This window comes from Panthera onca, chromosome D1 (assembly GCF_046562875.1).
Source record: "Panthera onca isolate mPanOnc1 chromosome D1, mPanOnc1 haplotype 2, whole genome shotgun sequence".
NCBI lineage: Eukaryota > Metazoa > Chordata > Mammalia > Carnivora > Felidae > Panthera > Panthera onca.
In genome coordinates this window covers 8,482,225-8,499,208 of record NC_138348.1, presented here as the reverse complement: position 1 = coordinate 8,499,208, position 16,984 = coordinate 8,482,225, and the positions used below count along the sequence as shown (strand labels likewise).

Here is a 16,984-nt window from a genome sequence, read left to right as displayed (position 1 = left end):
AAGAAAAATTTCCTGACTGGTTGAGGCCACATTTCTGGGGGAGGCTGAAACTCCAATCAGATCGGGGATTGAGCCCCCGTTTGGGAACGCAATCTAAGCGACGCCATTTGGGGCCTGCCGTCTTCTTTTTGAGCAACCTCAATAAACCCAACTTAAATAAAAAGACTAGTCTGGAGGGGCGCCTGGCTGGCTCAGTTGGTAGAGTGTGCGACTCTTGATCTCGGGATTGTGAGTTTGAGCCCCACGTTGGGTGTAGAGATGACTTAAATAAATAAATAAATAAATAAATACTTTAAAAAAAAAAAAAAAAAGACTAGTTCGTGGAAAGTAAGAACATGACCATCAGGGCTCGTTCAATTATTTTATGAAATGATTAGAGAGAGCACCTTGTTTTCATTACTTACATATTAACAACCCTCTGTTAAAAGGGAAGTTTACGCTGAACTACATTCCAAAGCCATCTCCCCGACCAAGGCACGGATATTTTCCCAGGGAGATCGGCGACTCCCTCCCACAGCCGCTCTCTGACTGCACATTCCAGACATCCTGGGAGTCCTTAAAACATGCCAGTTCCTGGTGCCCACCCCAGAGGGACGAAATCAGAATGTCTGGGTGTGGGGCCTGTGCCTCAGAATATTTTAGGAGCTCCCAGGAGATTCTGACATGCAGCTAGGCTCGGGAATGACTGTTTCAGGCCCCGAAGACTCTGGACATTTCTGTACTTTTACATATGAAATTGTTCCAGGAAAGAAAAAGGCCCAGTGACCAGCCCGCTGAGAGCAGGGCTTGAAGGATGGGACCCCAGCAGGGCGGGGATCGAGGGTAAGATAAAGTAGCAATGCCAGAGAAGAGGGGGACACCCCAAATTAGGGAGCCAAGCCCCTCAGGCATACCAAGAGCGGGAGGGAGAGTGGAGAATGTGCCAGACTCCAAGGGACAAGATCTATGCTGATGAGCCTCAGGTAGACCCCGTGACCTCTCTGGTCTTCAGTTCCTTCACTGTAGAATGAGGATAAGTCATTGCTCTGATCACCCCACGGGGCTGTGGGGCTCACGTGGGAGCAGCCCTCTCAGCTTTCCAGCACTTTCCGACACATTTCATTCCTATAAAAACCCTGTGATGTATGTAACAGGATAAGGATGATGCAGGGCCGACCGGCCAAGTAATTTGTCAGAAGGTCACAGAGCGGGTCTCGGGGTCCTCGATTCAGGAACCAGCTCCTCCTGTCTCCTGGTCAGGAGCTGTCCACTGATTATCCTCTTGAACGTGGTTCCCAAGGCATAGAGCCCGAGTTCAAATCCTGCTGTCTCTACGAGCTTAGATGTCATGGCTTTGGGCAAATTCAGCGCATCCGCGTGGCAAGGTATGAACAGTTACATCAACCCAGCGGGATGGTTGTGAGTTGAGGAGTCAAAATTGCTTAAAATGCTGCGTGCTGACTTGGGACTCAATAAACGGTGGCTCTTGCCGGACGTGTGAGCCATCAAATGTCGCCCCTTCCCCCCCAACCCCCTCCCCCGGCATGAGCAGAACCAGGCGGATGGCCCCATGCTCCCGGCCACTCAAGGACATTCTCAACCAGGTCTCCAGGCATGGCGCTTGGCGCACCTCCTGGGAAGCCAGGGAGGTGAGAACGCGGGCCGCGTAAGCGATGTCCGACCCTGCTGCGCCTCTCACGGGGTCCCCTTGGCACGGGGCCCAGATGCTAGAGTCTGGGAAAAGTGACCGGCGCTCCCACCCCCCAAGTCGTGGAGAAGGAGGGAGGGTCCCAGGACTACACGTGTGTCTGCTGCGCGCACGTTCATTAGATGTGTGTTCACGTGCCTGTGTGGATGCGTTTCCGCACCTGTGTCGTCGTGACGCCATATGTCCCAGCATCTTTCCGACGTGTCCAAGCACCACTCCCAGAAGTCCCCGTGGAGTCCCTTCCCTCCTCGGAGGCTGACCCTCGAGCCCAGCACCACCCCCCCCCCCACCCGCTCGTGGTGTCCATGGCCACGGTGAGGCTCCTCCTTGGATTCCCCTCCTGGCCTCGGGATGCCATTCTCTCTTGGCTGGTGTCTTGACCGGCAGCTCGGGCAGGGAGCAGGATCTTGGGGCCGGTGGAGGGGGGTGGTCACACAGCTGGAGGCAGTGGGGCGGACGTCTGCCAGCCCGCCCTCCCATCCACACAACCTGAGGAGGAAGCATTATCGCCCCTTGTTCAGGTGCGGGAACCGGGGCTCCCGGACGGTGATGACTGGCTCAAGGTCACTTGTGTGAAAAGGCTGAGCTGGGTCTCTCCTCTGCCCACGTCTCCCACCGGCTGCCCCCCGTGGCCCTGCCTTCCACACCCCAGTCCTTGCCGTCAGTGTTCCACCCAGGACACCCCAGCTGCAAGAATCCACACGTCCCCGCCTCCTCTTCCTTCTATGTTCCCGATCCCGGGAACGACATCGGCACTCTAACCCTTTATTCCAGGCTTTCCAGTCCCCAAAGAGGGCCATCCTAAGTCTTCCATTCCCCTCACACACCCCTTCCCTCCACCCACCCTCCACGTCCACCCCCACCACCTGTGTCCAGTCCCAAAGTCCAGTCAATGCTAACTCTAGAAGTTTCTCCTGAATTCACCTCCTCGTCCATCTCCCACCCCCCTGAATTGGCTCGGGGCAGCCCTGGCCCGGCCTCTGTGACCCCCACAGCCTCCTGACCGCCCCCTGCTACCCCACATCCCGTCTCCCCAAATCCCACTGTGGCCTTCCCAAAGGGTACATGTGGCCTCAGGGCACAGGGCACGCCCTTTGGGCAGCGGCTCCCAGGCCCTCCTGAGCGGCCCTTCCTCAGCCCTCCTCGCCCTCTGCCCCACCCGGGATGACTGAATGGCGTGCCCTCTTCCTCACCACGGAGCTGGCTCCTGCCTCTGCTCCCCTGCACATCTGGCTGTCTCTGCCTCCCATCACCTGCCCTCCTCCCCCTCGCCCCCCACACCAGACACCCCTCTCGGAGAAGCTGCCCCCCAGGGCCCCAGCCTGGCTCGGCTGCCACTCCCTGGGGTCCCCAGGCCCCCAGGACGTCCCTCTGCATGGATCATGTCTCGCTGGCATCCTCTGTGCCTGTCTGCACCTCCCCCGGGGAGGGATCCTATATGCTGCCCCTCCCTCCTTCACCTCCAGGATCCGGTGAAGGGCCTGGCTTGGCATGGGGGGGCCCAGGGATGGTGAACACGAAGGGGCTACTCACCTCATCCCTAAATGCCTAAGCCCTCAGCTGGGGCGCTGTCAACAGGATCCCAAATCTGAGCTTGTTCCCTCCCTGGATGAGAAAACAGGGACACTGGGGACAGGACAGCTCCCTTCCAGAGCGAGGCCAGACAGCCTTTGCTTTTCCAGCTGATAAGTAAGACATGCTTTTCAGGAATGTTCCATTCCCGGGAATCAATGCACGAACCCCCGGCTTGTTCCTTTTCAGCTGCATGCCACTGAGCCCAAAAACCCACCCCGCCTGCAACTTCAAAGACACAGAAAGGCGGGGCTACTGGAACCTGACAGTTCACGGCGTAGGCAAGAAGGTTCTGGAACGGAGAGGAAAAGACTGCAGAAGGAAGAGGAGGGACAGAGGTGCTGTGTGGGGGGGTAAGAACGTTTGGCCGGAGCAGAGGCCGCATGATGGGGATCAGTTCACCTCCCAGAGACCAAAGGTGTCCCCCCCTACAGACACAGCATCAAGGCTCCTCTGTGGGCTGCGTGGGGGCAAGCGGGGCCCCTAAGGCCCAGACAGACACAGCTTCTCGAACAAGAATCCGTCTCCCTTCGTGTTTCACTCGCTGTGACTTCCCCTCCCTACAGGCCAGGCATGCAGTCAAGCCCTGGGGACACAGACAGGAGCTATCCACTCGGAAAAGACCTCATAGTCCGTCCCCCCGCCACCGCCTCCAGGGAAAAATAGGCTTTTATATAATAACGGCATGTTTCCACAAGTTTTCAAACCAGCAGCTGGTGCCCACTCTTCCCGAGCCCCGCAAAGCAGACCGAGGGAGCCAACCCCCAGCAGAGGTGCCCTTATACATCAAGAGGACCTCGGCGCAGACATCACCAAGCGGAGGCTGAGTAAGCCTGGCACCTGCTGATCGCCCGCCCCGCCTTCCATACGAACTCCGAGAATCTCACTCTTGGTTTCATTCTGCCCTGCTCAGAGCCCCTCGCTCACTCACCGGGCATTGAACCCAACTCGGAAGCCTGAGAGGTGACCGTGATGCACAGTCACACAGGACCCCTCACACGCGGAAGCAGGAGAGAGATACTGCCCCTGGGAAGCATCCCTGACCCGAGGGAGGGCTACATCCCGACTCCCACCTGCATATTTCATCAGCTTTGCTGGGGTAACAAACAAACCCCTCCCCACCCCCACCCCCCGTATCAGCAAACGCTTAGCTCTTCTCCTTCATGTAACCTGAGGGCTGTGGATCAGTGACGATTCTTCTGGGCTTAGCTGAGTTTGGCTCATCGAGTTCAGGCCTTCCACCACCAGAGGTTCATTCTGGTACCCCGGCTGAAGGGGCAGCCTCCAGCCAGGACGCGTCTTCCTTGGGACAAAGAGCACAGGAGCTAAAGAAGCTGAGCCTAACCGGGGCACCTGGGTGGCACGGTCGGTAAAGCGTCAGACTTCAGCTCAGGTCATGATCTCGCGGTTCGTGAGTTCGAGCCCCGCGTCGGGCTCTGTGCTGACAGCTCAGAGCCTGGAGCCTGCTTCGGATTCTGTGTCTCCTTGTAGCTCTCTGCCCCTCCCCTGCTCGTGCTCTGTCTCTCTCTCTGTGTCTCAAAAATAAATAAAAACATTAAAAAAGCTGAGCCTAACCATGCACGTTCCTATAAAACTGCTCAGACGTGGGAAACGTGTGCTCCTTTGCTCCCATTGGTCAAAGCAGACCACATGACCCAGCCCCCCAGCCCAAGGTCAATGAGGAACATGGTAATGCTCCAGTCACATGATAATGGCAAGGATGTGTAATCTATTACTGTGAGGGAGTGTAGTGGGGGGTGAAAAAATCCAATCCACAGCAGGGACACTCTTTCCACAACCGTTCAGGAACCGAGCTCTCAGGAACTATTTGGTCAGAAGGGACTGGAGAGTGACAAGTGGGAGGCCCTGCATCTACAGCAAAAGCGCAGCAGATGGGATCTAGATTAGGTGCTTTGGGGCACAAAATGTGCACTACGTCCCCGGGAACATCTTTGGCAGAAAGTAACTAAACTACAGTGCATTAGACAGTGAGGATGTAATACTCAACTCCCACTTGCTGTTCAAGAAGTCAAGAGATGGCAGTCCCAGGATTTGTCAGATGGTCTATGATGCCATCAAGCTCCCGGCCCCTGTCATCAGGTCCTTCTCAACAGCTACGGTATCAGCCCTCATGGAGGCAAAGCGGCTGCAGCAGCTCCGTATGTCACATTCTCACATGACAGCATCCAAAGGCAGAACAGACTTGTTTCTCATGAGTCTCTCTTTTCATCAGGGAGCAAAATCCTTCCCAGAAACCTTGCAGGCAGCCTGGCTATTCACAGAGATCATCACTATTTGAGGGAGGGGCCCATGTTGGTTGTCTAGACAAATCAGGGATTCTAGTAGGAAGAAGACTGGGAAGTGTAAGTAGACGGCTATTTAAGAAAACAACAGTGTCTTCCATGGCTCTTGATTTAAAAAAAAAAAAAAAAAAAAAGGATTCAAGAGTATCCACAGGCAAGAATGGCATTTAAACCCATCAGACTAACTCCTTCCAGAAGTTGGAAGCTGGGCTTCAAGCTGGGCTGCTTGAAGCGTTCATTTTACTCAGAGCTCTTTTCTCCGGTTTCCAAAGTCCAGTGTCTGGAAACAGTCATTCCGGGTGTTTTGCCAAGTTGCATAGCTACTCGTAACAAAGAGCTACCCGAAGCAGGTACTCCCTGAAATCCTCTTGGGTGTACGTTCTAGGTTTTGATAGTTCCAGCCTCGCGGATCCTGCTTTCCAACGTAGAGTCTAAAACACGACATTTTTCCCTGGGTTGCAAACAGTGACCCGGGTTCTGTTGTCACACGCACCCACATGGGTCTCGGTCCGGTCGTGAGTTATACCGAGGAAACACGAGAAGTGTCCAGAACTAGTTTCGCTGATGCAAGATTGTGTTTGGCTTCCATTTTTACTCAGGGAATTCAGGTTGCTTTCATCTGGATCTCTCTGTGTAAGAGCCCAAATTAGGATCAAAGGCAATACAAGGATTCCGCCAAGTGTTCAATACATCCGTCCCAACTATGCTTTGGGGAATAAGTGAAATAAACAAACATAGGACACATAGGATGGGTTTGCAGCCCCGCCGAATGCATTGCAAGCTGGAAAATCCCATTTGTAAACGTGGTTGTCTGCTAGATCTGATAATCCAGGCATCTCATTAGCTTTAGGCCAATATTTTTTTACATCTCTGAAAATTCTAGACGTTGTCCTCTCGGGAATCGGTTTCCTGATACCTGCCACAGATCCTCCAGGGGGAAATCGGGATGATAATTGACAGAACATACTTGTGATATTTTCATAGGGTTTTTCTTCAAAGTAGGTCTCCTTTACTCAAGGAGATCTGGGTCTGTGATCTGACTCAGGTCTGGATGTTGGGTAAAAAGCTGTTAAGCACTCATCAGGCCTCTGAACATAAGACCTAAGGTTTTCTCAGCTGTGCAACTCAAGTAAGAATGAGTTGGGTGTTGGGGCGCCTGGTGGCTCAGTCGGTTAAGCATCCAGCTCTTGGTTTTGGCTCAGATCGTGAGCTTGCGGTATGTGGGTTCGAGCCCCGCGTTGGGCTCCACACTGAGGAGCCTGCTTGGAATTCTCTCTTTCCCTCTCTGCCCCTCCTCCACTTGCTCTCTCTCTCTCTCAAAATAAATAAATTTAAAAAGACAGAGGGAGAGAGAGAATCCCAAGCAGGCTCCATACTGTCAGCACAGAGCCTGATGCGGGGCTTGAACACCTCCATCTAGCTAGCTGTCCTAGTGTAGAGGCTTCCTGAATACCCACTCCTACTGCCCACCGTGCCGACTCACCCAGGGTTCTAACACCAAAGGTGCATGGCCAGAAGTTAAAACAAGATACAACGGTCTTATGGAAGCATAAGAATAGCAGAGAAAAAATAAGGTGAGAGATGAGCAGAGCCAGAGGTTAGTCTACAGAAGATCCTTCCAAATCTTAGAGCTCATATACGAAGGGAGCCAGATACAGGTTTTCCCAGACTTGACCATCAACCAAAAACGCATGTAATATTACCAATGGTGAACGGAGAAGGTGAAATGAACTGGATCCCAGAACAATGACTCAGAAGAATTGTATGCTTTCACCAAATTCTTGCCAGCCAATCCGAGCTCACAAAATGGATCCTCCAACCCACGGGCTCCTTTGCCACCCAAGTTTGGGCAGTCAGCCTAGCCTTGAGTGGAATCTTAATTGCAAGGGAGTCCAGGAAATGAAGGGTAGGGTAGCCTTGAATGGAATCTTAATCGCAAGGGAGTCCAGGAAATGAAGGGTAGCGTAGCCTTGAATGGAATCTTAACCGCAAGGGAGTCCAGGAAATGAAGGGTAGCGTAGCCTTGAATGGAATTTTAACCGCAAGGGAGTCCAGGAAATGAAGGGTAACCATTCTTAGCCTTTATAATAACCCCTGATTGAAACAAGTACTAAATTAATTCATAATATCTGCCGTTCAAGGTAAATGGACTGATTTGATGTCTCCCTGCCAGACACTGCGTGGGTTATATTACTCGTCAACTCAGCAGGAAATAAGCCATCGGTGGAACCAAATGCAGGGGGTGAGAAAGCTTGTTATGATAATGACTCCTCTATGATAATGAACATAGTGTCAGAGGTGTGTGTGTGTGTGTGTGTGTGTGTTTAGGGAGCACGCACATATATGAAGAGGTGTTGGGTAACCTGAAATATCTGTCTTTGGGTTGTTTATTCACAGTAAAAAACATACTCAATATCCGAGATCATTCAAAATGAATTTTAATGATACCGAGTCTTCGTGGGGTAAAATGTCTATTTTTTGTGGTATACAAAACTGTGCCGCCATGGAGGGGAACATGGTTGTTTTATTGACGGGGTTCCTCGGTTTTTTTTTTTCCGTTAACTTGCAAGTCTTATTTTTCAAATTTCCATCTTTTTAAAATCGACCTTTGTACGGAATGTTCCGACCTGTCCGCAGGTTTATCTCTGAACGCTCTATTTTGATTCATTCTAGCTTTGAGCCGACATCATCTCTAATATTTCGTGGTTTGGCTTGTATATTTCCTCTTCCTAGCCATCATTTTTACCTTGACTTAGGTATTCATAAACCTCTATTTTTCCATATAAAAGTTACAAGGACTTTGGTCTCTCAGAAAGAATCTAGCTTAGGTTTTGGTTGTTGGCTATCAGATAAATACTAATCAAGGCCAAAGGCATCAATAATAGCAATCCAGGATGTTTTACGATCACAAAGGTTTCCTTCATCATCCCCCTCCCGGCTTCCAGTGCCTGCGTAACCAATCCAAGTCGTCAATTCCACCGTCTCAAATACCAAAGGTTTTCGTGAGTGGGCAGCAAAAGCTGGAGCAGATTCTGGCTCATGATTAAGGAACAGAGGCCACATTTTCATTACCCACACGGATGGCCCAGTGCTCTTTGTCAGAATACGCCATTTCAAGCAGATCTCTGGAATTTGGCTCTGTTAGGATGTCGGTTACCGGAGAAATGGAGAGAGGTCAATCTGAGCAGACAATCGATAGCCCAGTAGACAGGAAAGAGAAGCTCTCCTCACAGATGAGACCCCTTCCCCGCTGTCCCTGTCAGTGCAGGGCTTGATCCCTTGATCCTGGGATCATGACCTGAGCCCAAATCAAGAGTCGGATGCTCAACCGATTGAGCCACCCAGGCGCCCTTAGCATCTGACTCTTTTTGTTTTTAATGTTTATGTATTCCTTTTGAGAGAGAAAGAGCACAAGCAGGGAAGGGGCCGAGGGAGAGGGAGAGAGAATCCCAAGCAGGCCTGACACTTAACTGGCTGAGCCAGCCAGGGGCCCCAAGACTCTCGATCTCAGCTCAGGTCTTGATCTCAGGTCATGAGTTAAGCCCCGCGTTGGACTCCATGCTGGGTGTAAAGCTTAGTGAAAAAAATAAAAATAACATATTGAGCATTCAGGTTTTTTCCAAGTTTTGATTATTATTAAAATGACGTTATGAATAACGGTACCTTTGTCTGGTTAAGAAAGGCAACATCGGGGGCGCTGGGTGGCTCAGTCGGTTGAGCGTCCGACTTTGGCTCAGGTCATGATCTCGCAGTCCGTGAGTTCGAGCCCCGTATCAGGATCTGTGCTGACAGCTCAGAGCCTGGAGGCTGTTTCGGATTCTGTGTCTCCTTCTCTCTCTGCCCCTCCCCCACTTGTGCTCTGTCTCCCTCTATCTCTCAAAGATAAATAAATGTTAAAAAAAAATTTTTTTTTTTAATAAGAGAAAGACAACATCACTTTCTGAGTGCTTCCTTTCTGCCAGGCACTTACGGGCTTACCTTTTTATATATAACCTCACTTTCCCACCTCCATCACCTCAAAAGGTAAGTATTATCATCCTCATTTTATCTGTTGAGCCTCCAAGAGATTAAGCAACTTAGCCAAGGTCTCTGCTGAGCTGTTGTGCAGCCAGGATTTGGAACCAGGCTCACAAGGTGCAAAGACCCAGCCTGTCTCTGTTGACAGGCTGAAAGGTGTGGATCTTTTACACACAGGTTCTGTTCCTGACCTTTCTATTACCTCCTGTCACCTGGCACATTTGAGACACATGACAGGGTTTACACACACAAGATGCAACTCAACTGATATAGAGTAAGTTCCATCTAGGAATAAAGGTCCGTATATAATGTCTTATTTCCACAAGGACAGGCTAATTGGCTCATCAGAACATAGTACTGACGTCAATTTCCATTCGAAACTCAAGGCTGCTGTTCAAATAGAAAACTGTTTCCCTGCCTGGAGAGGCCACGTGGACCACCCTGCAATGATCTTAACCAGGGTAAAAATTGCAACCTAGCCTCCAGGCTTTGGGGCTGCCTCGGACAAACAAACCAGACAAGGAAGGAGGATGTGTAGACTGAGCCGTAACTTCCCCCACGAGGCTCTGATATTCCGGGGTGAATCCAGCCAGGGACAGCGGGGTAGAGTCAGGGGCTGGAGCCCGGGGAAATGCCCCCAGAGAGATGAGGAGGAGAAGCGTTTGTCCAGGGGTATGTGTGTGTATCGTGTGCCTGCTGGTTTTCTATGTGTGTGCAAGCGTTATTTTTTGTGTTTGTGCATGTGAATACACATGCCTCACGGGCGAGCACATTCAGTGGGTCAGAGCAGCAGGTATAACCCAGGAGAAGTGGGAATTAGCTATTTTTCTCCCTCCCTCTTCTCAGGACCTAACATGGTCCTCCTGCCTACTGCGTCCATGGCCACATGACACGGGGATTCCCTTCCTCTGATTCCCTCTCCAGCCTCAGGACCCCCATCACTAAGAGCTGACTGTCTGGGAGACAAAAATTAATGGGACCTTAGTGCTGTGCTCCCACAGTCACCCCCAGAAGGAGCCCGTCTTCCTCATCCATTAAGTAACTGCAAATCCCAGCTTATATGTTGGCAGTAGGGAAAGGGATACAGACTGGAAGGCACCCTGATTCCCCGGAGGAATATCCTGACAGCGAAGCGTGTTACACTGTTTCAGAGAGACGTGCTCTATGTCCCCATCAGGAGGTTTTTGGCCCCAAGATATAGGACCTGGGACACCTGGGTGGCTCAGTTGGTTAAGCATCCAACTTCGGCTCAGGTCATGATCTAGAGGTTCACGGTTTGAGCCCCGTGTCGGGCTCTGTGCTGACAGCTCGGAGCCTGGAGCCTGCTTCAGATCTGTGTCTCCCTTGCTCTCTGACCCTCCCCCACTCACACTCTGTCTCTCTCTCAAAAAAAAAAAAATGAAAACCAGGGGCCCTTGGGTGGCTCAGTCGGTTAAGCATCTGACTTCGGCTCAGGTTATCTATCATCTTGCGGTTCGTGAGTTCGAGCCCCGTGCCGGGCTCTGTGCTGACAGCTCAGAGCCTGGAGCCCGCTTTGGATTCTGTGTCTTCCTCTCTCTCTGCCCCTCCCCTGCTCACACTCTGTCTCTGGCGCTCTCTCTCTCTCTCTCTCTCTCTCTCTGTCTCTCTCTTTTTCTCTCACTCAAATAAACATTTAAAAAAATTTTAATGAATAAACAGTAAAAATAATTTAAGAAAAAAGGTACAGGATTAAATTCAAGCTACTTAAATGATCCAATTTTGCTTTCTACATACCATTATCCATTAAAAGGCACCAGGCTGCCTGGAAAAATGGCAGATTCCAGGGGAGGGACAGGGAAAGTAGAAGCCAAACCTGGATTACATTGCTTTGCCAGAAGGTAAATGTCATAGGTTGAATATTCTGGTTTGTCCCCCCCAAATTCATGTGTGGAAATCCTAACCTTCAACACTTCACAATGTATTCGGAGATGGGGTATTTAAGGGGGTAATGAAGTTACAATGAGGGCCTATGGGTGGGTCCTAACCCGACTGGTGTCCTTATGAGAAAAGAGATTAGGACATAGACATGCACAGAAGGGAGACCGTGTGAAGCTCCAGGTAGAAAGCATCCATCTTCAAGCCACGAGGCTTCAGAAGACACCAACCCCGTGGACACCTTGGTCTTGAACTTCCAGCCTCCGGAATCACGAGAAGATAAAATTCTCTCATTGAAGCCACCTAGTCTGTGGTATTTGCTACGGCAGCCCTAGCAAACTGCACCTTCGACATGTATGAAGAATCCAATCACTTCTCGCTGGTCTATTGCCCAGAATACTACAGGCTGCTCTCGCTGCTTCTACCCGGGACCCCGCGGGCTATTCTCAACACAGGATTCAGAGGGAGTCTCTAAAAACTACCCGAATCAGGTCGCATCCCTGCCGTGCCGCGACCCTCCAGCGGATCCCATCTCATTCAGAGTAAGACTCAACGCCCTTAGGGAGGCAGCGCCGCCCCATGTAAACAGGGCTCACCGTACCTCTTGGCTGTCCTCTCCTGTGACCCGCTCCCTGGCTCCGGATACCCTGGCAGACACGTGTGGCCACAGGGCCTTTGCAATAGCTGCCGCACTGCCCGGGACACTCTGCGTGTACATACACGCGAAGGGCTCGCTTCCTGCTTCCTTGAGTTCATGACTCAGGGAGGCTGTCCGCCCCCCCCACACTACCTAAGATGGCACCTCCCCCTCAGCCCCAGCCCCATCCTCTTCTTCATTTGGCTCAGCGTGTGGCCATCTAACGTAATACCTCCCTCACTACACCTTCGTCCAGTCTCTCCAATGAGAAAGTCAGAGCCACGGTGGCACAGATTCGTTATCGCCTGACTTTGATCACGGGCGCGTGCCTACAGCGGTGCTTGGCACACAGGAGGAGCTCAGTGGGTCCCTGCTGAATAAAGGTGCAAGGCGAGGTTACACCGCGTGCCGGGCATCGCGCACTTTAGTCATCTCCGAGTTCGACGCTGAGATAATCTTTGGCCTTTGCTCCCCAACCTGGACAGCCAGCACGGCCTCCCTTTTGCCCCCGCTGCCTTGCCCCCCCAACCCTGCTCCGCGGGTTCTCGTGGGAGATTCATGCTCTGATCTCTTACCGGCTAGAATGAGGAAAGACCCTAGAAATATCCGGGCTGGGCAGCAAACCCGTGGAATACCTCCCAGGCCTCGCTGAACATTTGTCAGGCCGCGTCAGTGCCAAGAACTGCTCGGGTCCTGATCAGACCTGATAGCAGAGCCCTGGAGGAAGAAAGGCAGGAGGGATGTGGCCGGCGGCAAGTCCCCCTGATGGGTAAGCACGGGAGGAGCCGCTGGGGGCAGAGGCACAGACCATCTAACAGACCACCTGCCGAAACCACCCACCAACTTTGAACCTGGAGACAGGCCTCAGCAACTGAAGTCCAGGGACAGAGGTGGCTCCAGCTGGGTCAGCAATGACCAGAGTCACCATCCCTCCAGAGGCTCCAGATCCGCAGACTCACAGCCTCTAGCCTGACCAAGACGAAGCCCTCCGTCTTAAAGAGGAGGTAACTGAGACCGGGAGAGAGAGGCGATTGCCCAAAGTGACACCGCTTGAAAGAGACAAGACCTTGCTTGCGACTTACTTTGGTTTTTGTGGGGTTTTTTTCCTTCTTCTTTTTTCAATTTGAACGTGACCTCAGTGCAGGGACGTGAATGGTCATGACTTATCAGGGAGGAAGGCTTTCCCCTGCCCTTTCAAGATCCTTTGAGCTGGACTGGAAATTAAATGGAGATGAGACAGATTAACAAGAGAAAATCAACGTTAGCTTCGTACCTACAGGGAATCCACAACTATTTGGTCAGCAAATAATTGCCAGGCCACCCAGAGACGGTGAGACACAGAGGACTTTAATCAAACAGCCCTTGCTGGCTCCTCCCTGTTTATTATACCCGGTTCATGGCATAATGTAGTTATCTGTGGTGACAGCTCTCTTCCCAGAGCAAGCCTCCCGTCTAAATTCCTTTCGGCATTTGTGCGAGAGGACAAATGCTTTTCCTGAATCTGTTGCCAAATCTGATTGCCTTTAACTGAAAAATAACCTTCAAGCCAAGGTGGCCCGTCGTGGGGCAGCCTGCCCTTGGCCCCTCCAGTCTCTTCGGCTCCTTTTACAAATGAAGTTCACTTGGAAGCAGAATGGGTGGTGCCGTTCTGGGGCCAAGGCCAAAGGAGCCAATAGACCTTGGACCGTCAGAAGGTCTAGTCATGAGAACCAGGGGGCAGGGGGTCATGTTGGCAGAGGCAGTGCCCTCCCTGAGCCCCTGAGGCATAAGCTCCTTCCGATGGGGGCTCTGTCCGCATCACGTCGGCAAGTCTGTTACATTCTCTGCCGGTCACTGAGTCAACTGCCCCCACTTTTCCTGCCAGATCCTATAGGGAACCAGCCTGGTTCCCTCCAGCCTCTGTGTGGCCTTATAACAAAGCTGTTGTGAGAGCGGATGGGAAGGAGGTGAGTGAGGGCTTCTTCTGTAGAGGTGGCCTCGCCAGTGGCCATCTCCCCACCCCCCCCCCCCACACACACACACACACACTGCCCCTGGCCTTACCCCAGGCTCACAGGGCCCTGCGGTTCACTGGGCAGCAAGAGCCCTGCCTCGGATCCAAGGAAGCCCACAACTGGTTTAGGACCCAGTGCTGGGGAGTGAAGGCGTGGGAGCGAGACAGGCAGGGGATCGTGGGAAAGCTTTGACTCCCAGGAGAAAAAAGAGACCAGTGATGAGAACCATCTTCCTTTGCCACTTTTGGGCATTGCCGGGTGAAAATGCGCCCCTCGGGGCTGCTGGCAGCTGACCGACCGCCTCCAGGGGGCTTTGAAGCTACAGCAAGACTAACTCCATCTTGAATTCATTTTGCCTTGAACCCTTCTCCCTCCCTCGTTATGCCGCGTTACACCTGCTTGCACACTGTACTGTAAGCCTGAAGGGAAATTAGCTGACCTTTGAATTTTTGTTTTATTTAACAAAAAAAAATTTTCTAATGTTTATTTTTGAGAGAGAGAGAGACACAGAGTGTGAGTGGGGGAGGGGCAGAGAGAGAGGGAGACACAGATTCCAAGACAGGACCCAGGCTCTGAGCTGTCGGCACAGGGCCCGACGCGGGCCTCGAACTCACTCACGGGGAGATCGTGACCTGAGCGGAAGTCAGAAGTTTAAGCGACTTGAGCCACCCAGGCGCCCCTGACCATCAGATTTTACTGGGATGACTGCATTAAGACAAAACACGTTGCGCAAAATAATCAGCACATTCTGGCCTGTCACTCCCGAAACCCATGAGAAGCTTTTAGTAATCAATTCTGTTTGAAGTTTCTTAGGGAACCTGAGCCTGGCCCCCATTAATTGAAGACATCTGACTGCTCGAGCGCTTGTATGAGCTGGTTTCTCTCTTCACGTCTCTCCTGTAAAACCCCTGCCTGCACCGACACAGGAGGGTGGTTTATTGGGACGTCAGAAGGCCGTGTTCTGGGTTAGCTGACTCTCTCGAATAAAATCACTTTCCTTGTCCCAACACTCTTGTCTCTCTCGTGCAGCGAGCAGATCAGACCTGGGTTCAATAACGAGCCACAGTGATTCCATGATTTTGGGGTAAGTGATTCCTGGCTTTCCCTTTAGAGGAAATGTTTAGTCTCTCTTAAAAAAAAAAAAAAAAAAAAAAAAGTTTAGCATTGAGCAGTTTCTAAATGATGTCAAAAGGAAAGCGAAAGCAAAACTCAACTTTGGTGCAACAGCCGGCTCACCAGTGGCAAACACCACCAGCCATGAGCTGTGGCCATGGCTCAGGTAAGCTCCCTGGAACTTTCTGTTGGTGGCTCTACAGCAGGAGGGGGCCTCCTCCGATAAAGGCCTCAGTCTGGCCTTGGGCACAGTTAACCCCAGACCTCAGAAAGGCTTTAAAAGGCGTTTATGGAAAACTCTTTGTTGTTGAAAAGTCCCTTGCCCTGCAGGACGGTGAGGGCTTGGGGCTGAGGCTCCCGTCTGGCACAGGGTGGGGCCCAGGGGCCTCCCGTGGAAGAGCCGTGGGTGGGTGGCTGGGGGCTTTGCCGCCGGGTGGGGTGCATAGGCAGAGGACTTGGGAAGTGAGTGGATCCCCACCCCGCCAGCCTCCGAGCTCGCTCGGTACCTGCTCAGCTCTGTCCTTCCCTCTCTCCCGGGCATGTGTCCTGAATGTCAGCTTTCCTGGCTCTGGATCTCCCGTCCTGTCAGCCCTGCCAACACAAAATCCTGGCCCTATTGCCTGGGCAACTGTCTCCTTATTCGGGCAGGGCCCCAGGTCACATTTGATCTGCCACCAGCTACCGTGGACAGTTTCTGGGCCCTACCTTATTTAGATATTTAATCTCGGAGTGAAAAATCCCCTTTTGATTCCAACATGGTGACCATCCCTGGCCCTGCCCCGCCCTGGCTGAGAGAGGGGAGTAGGCCCCGCTGATCCTCCAGCCCCTCTCCCATGGAGACTTCCTTTGCCCCCATGGCATGCCAGGCCCTTCACCGGATCCTGGAGGTGAAGGGGGGAGGGGCAGCATACAGGATCCCGCCCCGGGGGGGGGGGGGTGCAGACAGGCACAGAGGATGCCAGCAAGACATGATCCATGCAGAGGGAGGGGGATGTCCTAGGGGCCTGGGGACCCCAGGAGTGGCAGCCGAGCCAGGCTGGGGCCCTGGGGGGCAGCTTCTCGGAGAGGGGTGTCTGGTGTGCGGGGCGAAGGGGAGGAGGGGGGGAGGGGAGGTGATGGGAGGCAGACACAGCCATTCATTCATCCTGGAGGGGGGGCAGAGGGCAAGGAAGGGCTGCTCAGGAGGGCCTGGGAGCCGCTGTCCAAAGGGCATGCCCTTTGCCCTGAGGCCACATGTGCCCTTTGGGAAGGCCACAGTGGGCCTTGGGGAGACTGGATGTGGGGTAGCAGGGACGGGGACAGTCAAGAGGCTGCGAGGTTCGGGGGGAGCCTGGCTGGTTCCTTCAGAGGAGCACGTGACTCTTGACCTCGGGGTCGTGAGTTTGAGCCCCATGTTGTGTGTAGAGATTACTTAAAATAGGGGCGCCTGAGTGACTCAGTCCGTTGAGCGTCCAACTTCGGCTCAGGTCATGATCTCACGGTGCGTGAGTTCGAGCCCCGCGTCGGGCTCTGTCTGATGGCTCGGAGCCCGGAGCCTGCTTCGGGTTCTGTGTCTCCCTCTCCCCCTGCCTCTCTCCTGCTCGCACTGTCTCTCTCTCAAAAATAAGTAAACATTTAAAAAAAAAAGAGATTACTTAAAATAAATAAAATTTAAAAAGACAAAGGAAAAAAGGAGGCTATGAGGACCTCAGAGGCAGGGACAGCGGCTGCCCTGAACCAAATCGGAGGGTAGGAGATGGACGAGGAAGCGAAGTCGGGAGAGACT

The 16,984-nt window shown here is 52.5% G+C and overlaps 1 long non-coding RNA gene across 2 annotated transcripts; it reads right to left on the bottom strand.

The window, feature by feature from the left end:
- Positions 1-12,321: 12,321 nt before the first annotated feature.
- Positions 12,322-16,747, bottom strand: LOC144612983 (uncharacterized). 2 transcript variants are annotated; one of them, XR_013550259.2, is made up of 3 exons: positions 15,925-16,747; positions 15,726-15,810; positions 12,322-13,326 (listed from the first exon to the last, which is right to left on the bottom strand). It is a non-coding gene; the product is annotated as an uncharacterized LOC144612983 (long non-coding RNA). The 2 variants fall into 2 exon arrangements; XR_013550260.2 differs by lacking the exon at positions 12,322-13,326 and adding an exon at positions 14,652-15,235.
- Positions 16,748-16,984: the final 237 nt, after the last annotated feature.